Source organism: Leucopleurus acutus (genome assembly GCF_964270905.1).
Source record: "Leucopleurus acutus genome assembly, chromosome: 11".
Classification (NCBI taxonomy): Eukaryota; Metazoa; Chordata; class Mammalia; order Artiodactyla; family Delphinidae; genus Leucopleurus; species Leucopleurus acutus.
Window position 1 is genome coordinate 4,557,387 of NC_139152.1, and position 18,694 is coordinate 4,576,080.

An 18,694-nucleotide genomic window follows, 5' to 3' on the forward strand; every position below is an offset into this window, starting at 1 on the left:
GCCCCTGGGCTGCAGGAGTGAAGTCGGGAGAGTGTGGAGGGGCACCTCCACCACGGCCCCTCCCTCCTGCCCGCGGGGGCGCTGCAGTGGGACTGTCATCTCCCCTGATTCAGTGGGAAATGGGCAGTGTCTGCTCTGAGCACGTTCGCGATGGGATGAGGGCTCAGCTCAACAACAGGGGTGCTGCGGAGACCACTTCACTTGTGAAAACTGTTTTTCCCTGACTCTGCCTCTTTCTTTTTTCCATCCTTCCTTCCTTGACTGTACCCGACTCAGTAGTGACTTTCTCCGTGGCCCTCTCCTCCCCCTCTGGGGAATTTCTCTCTTCCACCCCACCCCACTTCTCCCCAGGCCTGCAGCCGCGGTGCCCCTTTCGTGGTCTTATTTGGCCTGGATGGTTCCTGGGCCCCTCTGCGCTTGCTCTGGGGCCCACTGCAGGCTTGGACTTCCCCGCTGGGCCACAAGCTCCAAGGGCAGAGATCTGCCTCTTTCTGCCGGAGTTTCCCCTGGACAGATGGGGGTACAGGTGGGAGGAACCAGGCAACAGTGGACCAGCTTGACTCCCGTGGAACATGCCCTGGAACTGCTCAAGGACCCCCAGGCTCCTGTCCCTGCGATCTCTGCCCCTCGGGGGATGCCCGTCTCCCCTTTGCCAGGCCCTCCCTGGTCCCCCCTCAGCAGCCTTCCTCTCCTCTGGGCACCACACCTGGTACTGCACCGATAGGGCCAGCGTGGTTCCAGACCTCAGTAACGGAACGAAATTAAGCCAGACCTCTCAGCCCATCCCCGTGCCTCAGGGCGGTCGCCTGCTCAAGCGCCTGTCCCTGGTCTACTGGCCACTTCAGATCCGTGGGCGTCTGCTCTGCCTCGTCTCCCATCTGTAAGCCCCAGGTCCCACACAGGGCAGGAGCTCTGTCTTGCTTTCACAGACGCCGCTCTCGACGACTTGGCGGGTCCCAGCCTGGTTTCTGGAGCCTGCTTCCTAAAGGCAGGTTTTTCTGGATCCCTACTCCCTCCCTGGCGTCTTGACTGGCACCCCCCTGCATGCCTGGCTTCATGCCTGGAGCACAGCCCCACCTGTGAGGCATCCTACCTTACACGCCTGGGCGTGTGGAGCCCAGACCCTTGGCCTGTGGTCCTGTGACCGCCGGGAGGAGTCTGGCTTCCTGGGGATGGGAGATCACCTCACACCTGTCTGACCACGCTGGACGTGCCTGGCTCACGTCCAGAGCCTCCGAGGCCGCTCTGCCCCCATCCTGTTGGAAACAGCCCATGTTCAGCTGAGACTCCGACACAACCTGCTCAGCGAGCAGAAATGCAGCCAACAAACACGTAGTGGGAACGGCCTGGGCTCCGGGCACCGGTGATAACAGAGCAGAGGCCGCAGCACCGCCCTGCCCTTGGGGCTCCAGGTACGCACTGCGGCTGCTCAGTCTCTGGGTGGGCGGGGCCTGCGCTTGCCCCAGAACTGAGAAGCGGGGTCCCTCAGCCGTCCTCCCCGACCAGCCCGCCTCTCCCCCGTCCCCTGCAGTCTTGGCCCCCTCAGCAGGGGACACAAGCTGTGTCCAGGTGGTGGGGGGGGGGCCTGATCTGCTCTAGAGAGAGACCCTGCTGAATTGCCCTGCTCTCCGCAAACTGCCCACGGCGGCCCAGCCTGTCACTTTCAGAGAAGGCCCGGAGCCCTTCCTGTACCCTAGCGATAGGTCATCTCTCACGGCAGAAGTGAAAAGGGTCTTTACCAACCTCTAGGCTGTAGCCAATGACTCGGCCTCGAGAGAAGCCAGAGCACACGGGGCAGAGGAACCCCCAGGGCGCTGCGTCAAGGACCCAGGCCCGCGCGGCCCCCACCTCCCCAGGGCGCTGCGTCCCCTTTGCCAGGCCCACGCGGCCCCCACCTCCCAAGGGCGCTGCGTCAAGGACCCAGGCCCGCGCGGCCCCCACCACCCCAGGGCGTTGCGTCCCCTTTGCCAGGCCCACGCGGCCCTCACCTCCCAAGGCGAGCGTCCATCCCTGGACGACTCTGCCACGTGACGCAGCTTTGGAGCCAAAGGACCCGCTCGAACCCCAGTGCTGGTGCTTAACTGACCGCGTGAGTCTGGGCCAGGTAAGACTGAAAGGAGGTAACACGGGTGAAATGAAAGAACTAGAAAACACGCTTGGAAATGGAAAGTACGATGGAAATTCCACTTATGGTTACTATAGTAATAACATTTCCGCCTGCATCCAACCCTGTCATTGAGAAGTATGGCTGGGCGCCAGCGCCTGAGGCCCGTGGGCCTCTGACGGCCCTGGGGGAACAGCAGGCACCGCCATGCACGGTCAGCAGCGGGCTAGGCCCTGGGGCTGCAGGCTGAGGCCCCGGGTTCGGGGACGGCCCTGCAGGCGACACACGTGCAGAGTTCTGCCAAAGGCCCTGGGCAGGAGTGGCCTGCTTTGTGGCTTTGCCCGTTAGCTCATTAAAGCCTTCCCACGCGGCTCGCTGAGGTCTTGACATTTGTCACCCAGCCTTTCGGCAGGCAGCGACCTCCTAGCACCAAGACACACGTGGCCTTCCGTTAGAATGAAAAGCTCCTCAATTACTGAGGTGCCAGAGCCCCACCTGGGGCGCTCTGGGCACGGCCTTCCCTTGTGGCTCTCTCTGCCTCATTTCTAAGAACCTCCTGGTGACCTGGAGACCCAGCTGGCCTAGGGCCCGAGTTGCACCCTGGGGAAGCGCAGGAGGAATCTGCAGCTCACTTCACCGTGGAATTCAACTCACACTGCTTTTCCCAGGAAATGTCATATTTGCTTTGGGTCAATAACATATTCAGCTTCTATAATGGGGACACCTATTCTCTTTGACGGCTAGAGTGAGAGACCCAGAAGTACCTTCCGGGAACCAGCAAGAGAGAGGAGGCGGGGACCGGTAAAACCCGTGAAACCCATCTTGACTTCAGTAACATCCACAGAAATGCTCCAGCGCTTCTGGCCATACTGAACAGGAAGTAACCGGCCAACAGTCCACTGGCATAAATCGTCATTACTGTGACAGAAGCGTGTGCCACGACGGCGCGGCGAGTCGGGAAAAGAACCGAACAGGAGGGTCCTTCTCTGTGCTCAGGGCCAGGAGCGCGTCTCCCAGGAGAACACCTATGCGGGAAGGAAGGTGTGGTCTAGGAATCCTGTGTGATCACCAAACGTGGAAGACCTACCTGGCAGGGGAAGGAGACACACCCCCACCTGTTACCTGGAGGCGGCTCCCCGCTTAGGCGTGGGAGCTGAGCCATCCTCAGCACAGTGGCTCCGGTTCTGGTCCCAGGTGGACCCAGGAGAGCTACGTGAGGAGCCTCTTCCAATTTCCTCATTCCATAAACTTGTCGCGGTCCCTCCTGGGCAGCAGACACTACGCCAGGCACTGGGAATAGAGCAGAGAACAAAGCAGGCGCCAGGAACAGACGCTCCACAAGAGTGAGACGTATTACGAGGGAGCAGAGACTGTTAGGGGATCAAGAGAGCCGCTCTGAAGATATGACGTTAAACGGAAACTTGACAAAGCAGAAGAGGAGGGGAGAGTAAGGGAGAGAGAGGTAGGGGATGCGTAGGCAGAAACGGCAGGTGCGAAGGCCCCACCCAAAGGAGTCCACACAGGGAGGCACGTGTGAAAAGAAGAACAGAGAAAAGGAAAAGGCTGGGGCTGGCGGAACGGGGAGAAGGGAGGCCTGGGATGCAGCCGGGGTCCGCGGTCGCGAGCCTGTGGCCGTGTCAAGCAGACTTTTTCCTCGGTCACTGAGAAGACACTGGAGCTTTAAACAGGAAAGTGACGGGACAAGGTTTGCAGGCCACACATGCTCTGCAGCTAATGAACTCAATTTAGCAGTTGCTTCCCCTGGAAAATGGCAATAGACTTAACTTATTGCCTATTTCAGAAAATCAGCCACAGAAAATGTACGTGCAAAGTACACCCGGCAGGACCCCTAGGAGCCCCGGGTGGAGGGTGGAGAGGAGGCTTCTCCGGTTGCTGGTGGAAAATGGCTGGAGTTCAGATGGCTGCCTTGTAGGATTGCCTCTCCGCAACAGGGAAGCGCAAAGGGGCAGTCTGTGCAGCTCTGAGATCGTCTGCCTCTTCCTTTCTGGTGTCAGGTCGTACTGTTCTTCCCACAAGGACGGCTCGAGGGATGTAATTGTCCGGGAGGCAGGAGGGCGCGTAGGGTCCGCACCAGGCTGATGTGCGCAGGGATACTTCTGTCTTCCAGCCCCAGGCGGCTGTTTCCGGAGGACCGTGATGCTCGGTATCACTTTCCACTCACAGAGCGTATTCCTGGAGCATCTTTCAGAGTCTCCATGGGTCGTAATGGGTTTCTGATGTTATGACAATTGCTTCCTGGCCACAGTTGGTTAGCTCGGTTGGATGGAGCTTGAAGCCAAAGACACAGGCTTCTCAGGCTCCCGCTCAGCTTCACAGTCACGGATGACACCTTGAACTCCAGCCAGCCTAAACAGCCCTGGGGCTGCAGCCTGGCTCCTCCAGCCAATGGCTGAGACCCGCAGCAAGGTACTGGAATTGCTCGTGCCTGTGTGAAACCTTCCTGTTAGATGGCATCATGATCACACCTCTGTCCCAGACTGTGGCAAGGGTTAGATGAGATAGTACTCGATGGCCGGGAGCGCATCCTGCGCAGTGGGACGGTAGCTCCTTGTTCTCAGAACTGAGGGTCCCAGGCAAGAATGTGCAGGCGCCCCTGGGAGGGAGAAGCCCCTCCAGGCAGAGCCTCTGCCCCCAGGGGGTCAGAGTGCTTGCTTCCTGGGGCCAAGGGGCCAAGGCACACGATCCACCGTTGCCTGGAAACGATTCGGAAGGAAGCTTGAGGATGCCCGGATTAGAGACGGGGTGGGAAGTCAGAGCAGGGCCCGGCCTTGGAGGACCTCAGGCTGTTAAATGGGACTCACGCCGCCCGCCACGTGGTGCAGAGTTGGAGCCAGAGCGCACACCTGCCTGTGATGGGAGGCTCCTGCGGCGTCGCCACGGAGGACCCGCGGTCCCCTCGCGTGGGAGGAGCCTGGGCACAGTGGAGTGCACGCTCTGGGCTGGAGGACCGCATTCAAACCCCGATTCTCCCATAACCTCCTGGCTGCGTGACCTGCAGCCTCTCCACCCCAGTTTTCTCTACCTGCACACTGGAGGTAATCTGTCACCTTCCTCAGAGGACAGTGGTGGAGCGAAGTGGGACCCGTGCCCAGGATGAGGGGAGCTGGCATGGGTTTGCTGTCATGACTGTGTTTGCAGCTGTGGCTCTGACCTGGGCCCAGTTGAGCCCCTCCAGGGCTGGGACACACAGCCCCGCGGAGCCCCGCCTGGCTCCCTGCATCTCTGGGTGGATGTGTGCCCAGGCGTGGTACCCTGCTGTACTGTCAGCGTCTGTTCTCGTGCCTCCCTCGATGGTGATCTCCTGGAGGGCGGGTTTGCATCTCACTTGTGTCGAGCACGAACCCCGCCCATCATAGGTCTTCTGGGTGCTGGGGAATATTTGCCGAATGGGCCGAGGACGGCTTCTGACCGCGACGCTCCTGCCCTTGAACCTCCCTGCCGCGTGGCCTTGAGGTCGGCACCGTCCCTGCTAGGCCTCCGCGTTTGTTCTCACCTATGCAAGGAAGGTGCCAGCCTAGAACCATCTCCAGGCCTCCACCCGGCGACGAAGCTGTGATTTCCTGCTTCTGCGACTCTATGCCTCTTCTTTTGTGACCCTGGACTCAGAGTTTTCCAAGGAGATCCTGCCCCAGACTTTTTAGTGGGGAGAGTAGAACGGCTGCTGGGCCGTCAGGGGTCAGGGCGAGAAATAAAGGCTCGAGGGGGAAACAAGTTGCCGCCAGGACTGCAGCACGACATCACGGCGACTTTGCCAACATGTAGCAGAGTGGGCGGTAGGGACCAGGCTGCCAGGTCCCTCCAGGCTCTCAGCTCCGTTATGAGTCTGTGACTCTGCTGAGCTGGGACTATCTCTTGGAAAATCATTTTAATAACTGAGCGGAAATGGAATTAAGGATACGGCTGCCAGCTGGCCAGGGCTGGGTGACGCTCACCCAGCGGGGTGTTAATTCAGCTCTGCTAATGTTGCCTATTGATTATCTCTGATTAGATTCCCTTCAAGCATCACTCCTACCGTGTTCCTAACGAGTGGGCATTTGGAGAGGTGGGCTTCTGCAGAAGGTGAGGGGACCAGAGGGGGATGTAGGGCCGAGCCGGCGTCGGGGATCAGCGGAGGCCTGGGGGAGATGACCAGTAGATGCGATCACATCTAAACAGCGACCTGGCCCCGGACTTAAGGTCCTGGGTTGGATGAGTCCCAGCCATGCTCTGGAGGAGTTCCTCATGCTTCCACAGAGAGAAAATGGTCCACAGAGGGTGTCACAGAAGAGACTTGTAAACTCCAAAGTGCCAGGTACTTGTGGGCTTTCTGTTATTCTCTTCCGTTCCACAGACCACAGCTAGGTTCGTTTACTCATGATGGTGGCGGGAACTATGGCCTGGGGAATTCCAAGCGGTGGATGATACACAATTTAATTCTTCTGGCTTGAGGTCTGCAGTGTGTAATCCCTAAGCCCCAACTTCATTCTGAGAAATCCCCTTTGCTAAGGCTCTCTGGATCTAGTTGGAGAAACGTCAAGTAAAAATTCAACTAAGTTGGACATTTAATGACTTAAAGTACGGGGCGGGGACGTACTGGGGGGCCTGGACGCACATGGACCCTGGGAAGGCCAAGGCAGACAGCACGGCGGCTAGTGGACACATGTGGACCCCGGCGAGAGCTGAGCTTGGCTGGTTCTGAGGTTTTCCTTCCTCCCCTCTCCTCACCACACCTGGCCTCCCTCACTGTCGTGTTCCGGGACCAGGGTGACAGATGCTAACTTGTCTTCTGGCCTCCAGTCCTGTCCTCATCCTTCCACTCCACCCTCTTCAAGCGCAATGGCAAATCTGAGCGCCGCTCCCCTGCCGAAACCCTCCAGTGGCTCCTTGTCAGCGGCGGGTGATATTTAAACGCCCCTTGAAGGCTCAGGGAGGCTCTTGAGCTCCGGCCTCTTCTGCTTACGTCCCCCGCCCCAGAGCCCTCCTCCCTTGCTCTGCTCCAGCCCATGGGACTTGCACCAGCCCTGCTGGACCCCAAACCGCTTCCTCTTCCTGACAGCCGGGCTGCTCCCCTCCCACCTTCCCCTTATCCTTCAGTCCTCAGACCCTGATTAAATCCTGTGTTGAAACCCGGCTGCCTCTACCCATCCTCCCCCTGCAAACCCAGGGGCAACTTCGCCCTGCTCACCTCTCCCCTCCGCCAGCATCTGCACAGAGCCTGTCACTTCCAGCCCTCTCTTTGCTAGTAGCTCCTTCACTGGCTCTGAGCCCCTGGGTAGCGTATTGCTTGGCAGGATGGCATGTATGCAAAGTTTCATGGAAAGTAGTTTAAGCTATTGTCAACTGAAAAAAACAAAAAAAGCACAACCTAAAAGTTGAGAATTATGTTTTATTCGGCAGACTTACTGAGGACTGAAGCCCGGGAGACAGCCGCTCAGATGGCTCTGAGGGACCACTCCAAAGAGGTAGGGGAGAAGCTAGGATATATAAGAATTTTTGCAAAACAAACCCCCAAACCAGGAACTGGAACATCAAAAGATTACTGCTAACTCAGAAAAAGAGCAGAAAACACAAAACCAGACATCTCAAGTTAATGAACTTAGTGCTTTTCTATGTAAGGGAAGAGGCAAGCGTCTGGGCTCATAGAAGTCATTTCTTTGACATGTAAGTTAATTATCTAAGGCCAGTGTCCTGTGTTCCTCCGTCCTGAGATCCCCTCAGTTGGGCTGCAGTGGCGGATAGCTTTATGGCCGCCACATCCTTTGTTCACTGAGATGGCAGGTGACATTCTTTGTATACGCCATCATGGTAGTGAGACAGGCTGGGACCTGGGACCCTTTGCTGGGACCTTGTACCCTTTGCTGCAATGCTTGCACCTGGACGTATCTCTCTTTAAGCAACAAAATACAAAGAAACTGTACGGGACTAAAAATAACCAGTGCATGCTCAGTTGGGGCAAATTCTGGACCAAAAGATACAAAGAGACCAAACAACCCGCCACTTTTGAAGAGTCTGGAGCAAAAGCAGGGTACTGCGCGTGCCCCCTGCACACGACACCACCTAAGGAGTGGGCGAAACACCTAAGCCAGCCCTCCGGCCTGACCCCTGGACACACCCCTACCCTCACCCCATACGGGAAACAGGCTTGCCCCCATCGGGGACACAGCAAGCAAGGGAACCTCCGTTTGTTCTCACTCCCCCCTGCTTCAGCAGGGGCCCCAGTAAAGCCTTGCCTGAATTTCCTGTCTGGCCTCTGGTCAATTTCGATTGATTAAGGAGGCCAAGAACCCTGGTCGGTAATAGTGGGACGATTGGGAAGGGAGTCAGGGATGAAATTGGAATAGGTGGAGTGTGTGGATTTGTGCGTTTGTGTGTGTGTGCACGCGCGCTCGCGTATGTGCTATAGACCAACAGACACAGGATGATGGGGTGCAGCACCTGAGCCCCAACTCTTCCCCTGAGTGTAGGGATCACCCGCACTGACCGCTGCCCAGGCCTGGTAATGAGAGGGTCTGCAGTACTGGGGAGGTCTCAGAACCCTGTTAGGCCATCTGCTTCGCTCATGACCAGCTGTGTGGACAGAGGCAAACCTTTGAAATGCCCTTAAGGAATCCAGACAGAGGGAAGATTGTGGGTGGAGACAGAGGCACGAGAGAGCAGATCTGAGGAGGAGTTCACACACAGGTGGGTTTTCTACTTTCTACTACTCCATGCCATTGTTAATATTGGTAATAGTAAACAATTTTTTAAAAGGTCTTTTAACTTCTAATTAAATAAGGATTTCTTGTGGGGGGAGTCCAATGATACAAGGATTGGTATTTTTTTTTCTTAGTACTTACCAACCAAGTGAGTTGAAAGAAATAATCCACCAATGTATTATCAGTAAAATAACAAAATTAAAGGAACACTTTCAAACACTAAACACACACCAAATAATACCCCTCCCAAAAGAAGCACAATATTATTATCTTTTAAAAAAAATATTTTAAAATTACTTATTAAAATAACAAAATAAATAAAACAAGTAAAAGGAGAATAAACAAACAAAAAAATAGTAAAAATAAAGAAAAACTCCCCAGGTGATTCAATGGGCATCCAAAGCTGAGAACCTCAAGTTGGAAGCCTCACCTTCCTTGTGCAACTGGGGTGGAGCGGTAGGTGGGTCATTTCCGGGAAAGCAGCTCTCCAGATTCTACCACTGTAATCCCTGCAATCCTGGCCGCCTACCTGTAGGTGGAGGACATGCTGCCGGGTCTGCTCATGAAGACTCAAAGCGATGATGCTCAGAGATCAGAGGGAATATGGCTTAAATTACAGCAGGAGAAAATTGGGTTAGATCAACCGAAGTGGGCCGAGGCTCCAGAATATCTGGGCACAGACTGTGACCCCTGCTGTGACAGCAGCCTGGGAGGTGCTCACAGGTGGCTTAGCGGGAGCTGTGGGGCTCTGGAGAGAGCAAACAGCCTTCCTGGAAAACAGAACGCGGAGAGTTGGGAAGGCTGGCCGTGACCGCCAGGTAAGTGGGCTGCAGTCTCCTCATCTGGAACAGGAGGGGGCTTGGTGAGCCCAGCTCTGGGGTCAGCCTGGCACTGCATTTGCACACAACGGCCAATGCAGATGACTCCCTGGCCAGGCAGGGATTGAGCTGGGAGTGAGGGCGCCCCGCATGCCCGTGGGGTGGTCTCCCTTGTCTCCTATGAGCTGAGGAGGGAACCCAGACCCCAGGGGCGCCCAGCCACCGCTCAGGCTGCAGACTTCCATGCCATTGAGAGAAGGGGAGGGGTGGGGAGGGGGAAAATGGGCCTCATGAATGAAAACTGCTCTGGGAGGGCGCAGGAGACGGGGAGGAGGGAAAGAGGGCGGGGCTGGCACAGAGGAAGGAAAACGCAGCCTCATCTGCTTGTTTGTGTTTCTTATATTCAAGATGCTGACTTCTAGCATATTTTTAAATCCATCAGACGTGAAAGGCTGACTTAAATAGATCTGCAGTATGAAGCTGGTAATTTCGCTTGCCACGGTGGAGGAGCTGGCAGGACGCTGGCGAGGATCCAGCGCCTCTCCCTGCGCCAGGGAAGCTGTAGGAGCACGGCTGGCTCTCTGTGGTGCTTTTAGGCAGGTGCTTTCCTTGATGACTGGGGGAGGGCGACACAGGCTGCGGGGGAGGGGAGGGGGTAGTGGGAAACTGAACTCGAGATGTGAACTGGCCCAACATTCTCCTGGGCCAGGGGAGCCTCCTGGTTTAACCCATCCTGACCCCCTGTCACATACTTATACTACATACTCTCACTTCGACCTCAGCTCAGAAGAATCCTAGACTCTTGGGGTTGGTGGGCTGGAGGTGAGGGCCTGGCAGCTCATGGTATGTAATTTCTCACCTGCATTCCTTAAAGCAGAACCTCAGCATCTGCTTGAATGCCTCTAGTGTCGGAGAGCTCGGTACCTCACGAGGCAGCCTGCTCCTTTGCTAGACGGCAGTCACTGGGCAAACTTCCCTGGGATGACGCGAAAGCCCCGTCCTCTGCGTTGATTAGTCCTAATCTTGTCCTCTTGGCATGATGCCAAAGTCAGCCCCTTACCCCTGAAGACGGTACTCAGCTCCCTCCCCCAGCCCAGTGCTTCTGTACCAGTGCTTAGTCTCCTTCCCATAAACTTACCCCATAAATCTCTGCAAAACCAAAATATTTCTGGGTACTAAATTAACATATTTCCTGTTGTAGGAATGCATATTTTCCAATGCAACAAAATTCCAGGAACGACAAAAGGCTCTGTCATTCAATTTTGTTGTCATCCAGCCCACTCTGGCCCCTACTCTGGGGCCAGGCTATGCTTACCGTTGGCCTTCGGTGTACGGAGGTCCCCTCATCCCCAGGAGCTTGTCTCCAGGGAGAGGCGCCAAAGTCCTAAAGAGACGGGTGTGCACAGGTGGGCAGGGGCAGCAAGGCCAGCAGAGTGGGCTGGGGGCGTTCCCTCGGGGCCCTGCAGGGAGGGGAGCCTGGGGTCGTTGTCACGGTGTTGTGTTTTTTTTTTGCGGTACGCGGGCCTCTCACTGTTGTGGCCTCTCCCGTTGCAGAGCACAGGCTCCAGACGCGCAGGCTCAGCGGCCATGGCTCACGGGCCCAGCCGCTCTGCGGCATGTGGGATCCTCCCGGACCGGGGCACGGACCCGTGTCCCCTGCATCGGCAGGCGGACTCTCAACCACTGCGCCACCAGGGAAGCCCGTTTTTATGATGCGTCAATGTATAGTTGTGGGTTTCCAGGTGTTTCCTCCCCTCGGTGCCCTGAAGCTCAAGGGCTGCAGCGAGCTGGTCTTCCTTTCCTGCTCCCTCATCTCCTGACACAGCCCCACACAAACGTCGGGTGTTTTAGAGCCTCCGTGGTGGCACTGAAGAGGATCCGTCCTTCACTCATTCATGGAACATAAACGTTTGTGAAAGAGCTTGTTCACAAAATGCATTGTGGGAAAATAGACACAGCATACAGTGACAATTTGAACCATTTTCAAATGTACAATTCAGAGGCATTAAGTACATTCACAACAGTGTGTGCAGCCGTCACTCACTGCCCTCCAAGGCCAGAACTTGGGCCTCATCACCAAGTGAAAGTGTTTCATAAACCGTGAGGGTAGAGATGGTTCGATAAGGAGTGTGGCAGCCAAAGTCTTAAATCTGCCCATCCACCCTCCCGGTGTCTGTTACGTGCCAGGCCCTAGGAAACACAAAAGTGAATGAGACCTGAACCCTGCCAGGGGGAGCCTGGAGCCTGGATGCCGGGCCCCTGTCCACCTTCAACGCAGAGGGGGGAGGTACAGAGCGTTCTTAGACCAAGTGTCTAGCTTGGAGGGATGCAGGTCTTCCTGGTTCTATTAGCCTAGGGAACTGGGGAATGCTCTTGCGTGCGACTCCAGCTGCTCCCAGTACCAAGACTTGAAGGATTTTCTCTCTTGCCTATTGTGTTTTGCTCTGGTCTCTTCACAGGAGATAGATGTGATAACTAGTTTGCCTAGAGATTTTCAGTTGACTAAGCCCTGTCCCCAGGGTTCTCATTTGACCTACACACGCCTGGTGACGGTAGTCGGGCAGAGAGAACTCTTTTATAGCCTGGGAAGCTGGGGCTCAGAGCATCAGGCAGGTCCAGGTTCTGCCCAATGCCACACACTTGTATGTAGGTTCTCACTCTGCACAGGTCTTTAGAGGCTAGAGAAAGCCTTTGGGAGAGGCACCGCCTGGGTGAAGGTGGCTGGTTCCACACCAGGAAAGAAGAGGGCCGGGCAGGGAAGTATCTTTTAATGCTCAGAGGCACGGAGCCCAAGTCAGATTGAGCTGTCGAGCTGCCAGTGGGAGCCGCGGCGGCTGCAGGGTAATGAGACAGAGGCTTTGATGGGCCTCACACTGTCTGAAAGGCAATCAAACCGCAGCAGCTGGAACGACCCTCAGCGCTTTGTGTTAAAGCCGGAAGCAGCTCCTCATTGGAGCCAGCGGGCAAACCCCATGGGTCTACTAGGCCACAGGGCTCCAGGGGTCCAGCGGGGTGACCCACCAAGGGGTGGGCCTTGCTCTCGACACACGATGCTCTGCTCTTAACTGGACCTTTAGGCAAACACTGCTGGCCAGACACTGTGCCCAAAATGAGGTGACAGAGGTGAATGTCCGTGCCCTCAGGGGAGCGGTCCATGGACACTGTGTATAGATAAACCCCACACCCAAACTTTACAGAACGGCCCGGCAACCCATGGACTGCATGTTGGATCACCCCAACCCTCTGCCCGTGACCTAGCTCTACACCTGCTCGTTGAACCCCACTTCCACAGTCACATGACGCATTCTTATGCCCCTTGAGCACCATGTTTCAATTCTTCTTTCTGAGTCAAAAAAGATTCCATCCTCTCTCTCCATGTTCTTTGGGCATTTTTGCTTAGGAGGGCAGTGTTTTTATGTGTAGTATGTATTTTTGTAGGTCAGATGGGTGCAGTCATAATCATTATGATAGCACAGGCCTCACTGGACCTAGGAGTCCTTACTTTGGGGGAGTGGAATCTCCCGGGGCTGTGACAAGGGCCTGCAATTACCACTTCTGGATCAGAGCCCGAGCCCTGATAAAGCCGCAGCCCTTGGAGAGGATCAGTCCCTGGACCTGACCCAGTCCTGCCCAAGGATGATAAATGGCCCAGCCTCACGAGCACTCCTCAGGCTCCACACTGACCTCAGGTCCTCTGCCACGCACCGTTCGGGTCCTTCCTAAACAGGGCACTTCGATAACGTGCCCTATTTGTGTGAAAGGTAGAGTTATGGTGTCCTTTGTTACTGCTGCTGCTAATTAGCATGTCTATTAATAGAAACATTCATAGTTAGGAAGTGGGGAGGTTTAGAAAGCTCCCTATCCTGCCGACCATCACCATCCTCACCCCACCAACACACACCCCAGGATAAGGAGGGAGGGAATAACGAGTACGGATTTTGACTGAACTGGTTGGAATTTGTAGAGCCACTTTCTGTTCCCCAGAATGATAGGAGGAGAAATAGCAGGAAACCTAGGGCCAGTCAGCAACAGGACAGCTGAGTCATGGTTTTTGTATGCTTGTATACTGTGATTTCATTATTTTGAAGTAATTAAACTGCTTTTTAAATAAGCTTCTGATTTGCAGTCTTCCCACACCTATCCCTTGTGAGTGAAGCTTTGTGGAATGTCTGGATTCCTGGCAGGAGGGGGAACACTGCGTGAGGATTTCTGGCCTCCCTTCACTTCCCCAGGGAACTGGACACCTCCTTGAGCAGCTCATCTCCAGCAGGGCAGCCAAAGGCTCAAGGTGGAGCAGAGGGTTTCCCAGATCTAAACAACTTCCGATTTTAAGGTCCCTCCTCCAATCTAGAAGAGAAGAAAGACTTTGGGGGGGAGGTTTGGGATGGGGCTAAGGAATGAGACCAGAGTCCTGGCTACATTGTGTGAAGTGGGAGAAAGAAAGCAGGGATGGCAAGCAGAGCTTCATTTGTGCACAGGGCAGAGGGCTACCAGTGTGAGGTCTTTGAAATTTTAAATCCAGCTATTTAAAATATGTTCAAAGACCTAAAGGAAACCATGTCTAAATAACTAAAGGAAAGTGTGAGAACAATGTCTCACCAAATAGAGCATATCAATAAAGAGACAGAAATTATCACAAAGAATCAAACAGAAATTGTGGAGTTGATAAGTACAATAATAAAATTCACTAGAAGTACAATGAAAAATTCACTAGAGGGTCCCAACAGCATATCTGAGCAGGCAGAAGAAAGAATTAGTGAGCTTGAAGATAAGGCAATTGAGATTATCCAGTCTGAGGAACACAAATAAAAAAGAAAGAAAGAAAAACGAACAGAGCCTCAGAAACCTGTGGGACACCATCAGGCACGCCAACATATGCACAATCAGGTTCTATAAGGAAGGGAAAAGGAGAGAGAAACAAAAATAATCTTTAAAGAAATAATAACCAACCCTCCCCCAAATTTGATGAAAGCCATTAATTTATGCACCCAAGAAGCTCAGTGAACTGCAAGTAGGATAAACTCAAAGGGATCTATTGTTAGACACATAAAAATCAAACCACTGGATGACAAAGACAAAGAACTTTGAAAGCAGCAAGAAAGAAGCAACTCATCGCATACAGAGGATCCTCAATAAGATGAACAGATGATTTCTCATTAGAAACCATGGAGGCCAGAAACAGTGGGATGGTAAAGTCAAAGTACTGACCGGGGCGGGGAAGAAACCCTGTCAGTCAAAAGTTCTATATCTGGTAAAACTATCTTTCAAAACTAAAGGATAAATTAAGACATTTCCAGATAAACAAAATTGAGAGAGTTTGTCTCTAGCAGACCTGCCCTGCAAGAAATACTACTGAAATAAAAGGACACTAAATAGCAACTTCAGTCAACATGAAAAAATAAAGAGCACTGGTAAAATTACATAAATAAATTAAGATGCTATAAATGTACATTTTATTTGTAACTCCTTTCTACTGACTTAAAAGATAACTGCATAAAGCAATAAATACAAATCTATGTTGATGGACATAAAATGTATAAAGATGTAATTTATAATAATAACAGGGAGGGGGGAATGGAAACTATACAGGAACAAATTTTTTATACTATTGGAATTAAGTCATTATTAATCCAAACTGTTGTAAATTGAGATATTAATGGTGATTCCCAGGGCAACCACCAAGAAAACAAATAAATTATACATAGTAAATAAAATGACAAGACAATTACAGTTGTACAGTAGAAAATAACTAATACAAACAACAAAAGAAGGCAGTAGTGGAGGAATAGAGGAACAAAAAGGACATATGAAATACAGAAAAGAAATAGCAAAGTGGCTGACACAAATCATACTTTACCCATCACATTAAATATAAACAGATTAAACTTTCCAATTAAAAAGCAGAGACTGGAAGAAAAGATTTAAAAACGTGATCCAGCTACATGCTGTCTACAAGAGAACCACTTTAGATTCAAAGGCACAAATAGGTTGAGGGTAAAAGGGTAGAGAAGATATACCATGCGGAAGATGTATCAACCAAAAGAGCTGGAGTGGCTGTACTAACATCAGACAAAACAGACTTTAAGGCAAAAATTGTGACTAAAGACAAAGAAGCAATTTTATGATGATAAAGGGCCAATTCCTCAAGAAGAGACGCAATTATAAACACACAAGTGAGTGAAGCAAGCCAGACAGAGAAAGACAAATATCATATGATATTGCTTACATGTGGATTCCGAAAAAAAGAGTACCAATGAACTTACTTACAAAACAGAAGTAGAGTCACAGATGTAGAACACAAACTTATGGTTACCAAGGGAGGGATAAATCAGGAGACTGGGATTGACATATACACACTACTATATATAAAATAGATAACTACTAAGGACCTACTGTAGAGCACAAGGAACTCACTCAATACTCTGTAAAGACCTATATGGGAAAATAACCTAAAAAACAGTGGATATATGTATAGGTATAACTGATTCACTTTACTGTATAACAGAAACTAACACAACACTTTAAATCAACTATATACTCCAATAAACATTTTTTTTAAATATATAAGAACTTAGAAATAGAGCCCCAAAGTACATGAAGCAAACTGAGATCTTCAAGAGGATACAGGAGGAGCAGCTCTGTCCTAAATACTTGACCCCCATGACTCGTTAGGGTGCTTAATAGTCTAGCACTAAGGATTTATTCCTTTGAGTTAAAGTTTTCTCTCCTTCAGAGTTCTTTGTTAACGTATCAATATGGCCCTGAACACCACTGGCATTAACACCTTAGCTGAAATTGGTTTAAGACCCTTTGGAGCAGTGACCACTCATGACAGAGACAAAGGGTTGAGCCATTTATGATGGAGGATGCAGACGCCGCCTGTGGGCCTGGGGGAGAGAAGCGGGGAGGGGACTCCAAGGTTGGGCAGAGGTATGAACACTGGGGAAAGAGTACAGGGCGGGGAGAGTGGGAGAAAGTCGGGGTATCACAGAGGAACAGAAAAGACCCCAGAGGGGCTGTGAGGGGAAATAAGTGCGGGACAAGGAGCAAAGTGACAGGGCTGTCGGTGTGGTGATGGAGCTCGTGGTGGCCACTCAGGGTGAAGGCAGCAGCAGACCAGGGAGAAGCCCAAGGAATCAGAATCGGGGACGAGCACGGGGCATCCCTGGGTAAGCACCGGGAACGGGCTGAGTCCGGGAGAACCACGGCAGGGAGGGAGAGTGGTGGGACGTGGGCCCGACTGGAGAACCAGGAAACCCGCAGGACAAAGACGGGTAGGGCCAAGAGGCAGCGCTGGACACAGGCTCAGAAGCCGGGGGAATGGGCTGGGCAAGCAGGCGCACAAAGGTGTCCGTGCAGTTCCCAGTTACGGGAGGACGCTTAGTGTTAGCTGCTGCTCAATCTGAAACTGAGGCAAGGCAAGGGGTCTGGGCAGAAACTCGACCTTGAGCATGACCACAGCCCCTCCTTGTCAGCACCTATGTGTCCTGGGCACGTCACACGCACTGCCTCCCGTGAGCCCTAAACATCCCTGTGAGGTAGACGTGGAAACCTCCCGTCTACAGACAGACAGGAAACCTGCTTAAGGGACTTGCCCAGGGTCATGCCAGCAGCAAGGGGGTGGAGCTAGGAGGCTTTTCTGACACACGGTGCTAGGCTCTGGGCCGGGCTGGCGGCCACTGGGGTTGCTTCAAAGGAATAGGGAGGGAAGGGGCAGCTGAGACCCAGGGACACAGAACGTCTGAGAGTCTCTCTGAGGTCCCTCTCTGCCATTTTTTTTTCAGGTGGGGTTGGAGAAGGAAGCAGCAGAGGCCTAACGACCCTTCCTGCCCCTCTTTCTGCCTGGATCTTTGCGGGTTCGTGGGGATTTACCCAACATGCCGGAAGGCCAGGCACTAGGGCCAGCCCACCCTGCTCGAAACCCAAGCCAGGGACTACTGTCTGGGAACACAGGCACCTGTGGGCTCAGGGAGCCCCGGCTACAGCCTGCTGGCCCCATGAGTCCCGTTGACATCTCTGTTTTTTGTCAGAAGCGGGAGAGCTTGTTCACTTTCTCCACGCTGTCCCCTCTTCTACCTGCCCTCCACATGCACACACACACACATCGAGAGCCTCTTCTGGGTGACCCATCCCACTAGTGAGACCATCAGCAGTGCCCTCTCTTAGGGAAAGGAGCTGCCTGTGGGTCCCTGCACACCTGGACTGGGGGCCAGCATAAGTTAGACATAAGCCCTCTGAACAGGAAGAACCTGAAGCGTGAAACAGCCCAACCCTTATTTTACTGATGCGACGGGGGCCCGGGAGGGAGCAGGCTTGCCCAGGGTCCTGGGCACCTCCTGGTGCCCAGTGCTGGCTTTTGTCCCCCACCTCTGTGGGCTCCCAGGGGCCTGCGAAGGCTGGACGAGAGAGAAAGTCTGCACGCGGCGGCTGCCGCTTGCTTGTGGCCCATGGGCTCTGACCCTGAGGCTGCTTTGGGAAAGAGGCCACAGGAATACCCTTGGGAGCTCTGGCCAGTGGCTTTCCCTCCCGCCCCGCGGTCGGGCTGGCTGTGTGCAGGTGTCTTGAATCACCTTCTTGGAGGCCCGTGGATACTCTCTGCTCCCTTCCTTCCTGCATGCCCCACCGCACATGGACATCACCCAGTTTCCTACGGGGGGCCTGGGTCTAGCCCTAGAATGGTCATAGGCAGTGATATTTATGATCATTGCATTCAAACTGCCAGCCAGGGAAAGAGTGCCCTTGCCAACCCGCTGGACACCAGCCAGTGACGCTGGAGCGCTGCCAGGGGTTGGGACCTCACCACCTAGCGGACGGGCCCACATCAGTCCCCTCCATCCAAGTGCCCTGTGCCGGGGCCCTCACAGGGGTGCCAAGGCCGACAGCTACCCTCTGTTCACGCTCAGACCCCAGCAAAATGTCAACATCACAGCCACACTTTAAAAAGAAAATAGAGCCTTCTAGAAAAAAGTAACATAAAGTGAAATCAGTAACTGCGGACCTGGTGTTGGGCCTCCCTGCCCGCCTGTCAATCTACCCTGTTAATCAGGTACAAATTTTGAAGAGCTATCTTGAGAAAC